We start from the raw sequence: 577 nt of genomic DNA, 5'->3' as shown, positions 1-577 counted from the left end.
TTCACCATGATGCGCCTCCAGCCCAGAGCCAGGAGGCCCGAGAAAAGAAACGAAGACCCAGGCAAATGTGTTTCTATCACGTCTCAACCACTTTTATGACTCCTGTGAAAACTAAACCCGTTTTTTCCCCCCATCGCTGTTTTCCCACTCCACTTCCTTGTGTGTCCATGTGGACATCTATCCGATGTGAGTTCCCAAGTATGAACTGTAAAATAAAGTACTTAGAAGCCAGACTTTGTCCTGACGAGGTGGCCGAGTGGTTAAGGCGATGGACTGCTAATCCATTGTGCTCTGCACGCGTGGGTTCGAATCCCACCCTCGTCGATGAGGTATTTTAGTAAAGAGGGCGGCTCGAAAGGAAAGGAAAGAGGGATATATTTCAACTTCAGCCAATATACCCAGATTGATGTTAACTTTGAATCGCCCTCGCTAGGAGAAAACTGCTGCTCTCCCTTCCCTACTCCCGAACTATCTATCACTACGGTTTGCGTGGGTTTTCTTCTTTATGGTCGATTGGGTATTGATTGTCAATATTGTGTAAGTGGGGTGCTTCATGTGATTAATCAAGTTCCTTCTG

At 46.6% G+C, this 577-nt stretch overlaps 1 non-coding gene across 1 annotated transcript; it reads left to right on the top strand.

The window, feature by feature from the left end:
- Positions 1-242: 242 nt before the first annotated feature.
- On the top strand, positions 243-324 carry TRNAS-GCU (transfer RNA serine (anticodon GCU)). Its single transcript has one exon. It is a non-coding gene; the product is annotated as a tRNA-Ser (tRNA).
- The last annotated feature ends 253 nt before the right edge of the window (positions 325-577 follow it).

This window comes from Equus quagga, chromosome 15, assembly GCF_021613505.1.
Source record: "Equus quagga isolate Etosha38 chromosome 15, UCLA_HA_Equagga_1.0, whole genome shotgun sequence".
NCBI lineage: Eukaryota > Metazoa > Chordata > Mammalia > Perissodactyla > Equidae > Equus > Equus quagga.
This window is presented reverse-complemented; position numbering and strand designations above follow the sequence as displayed.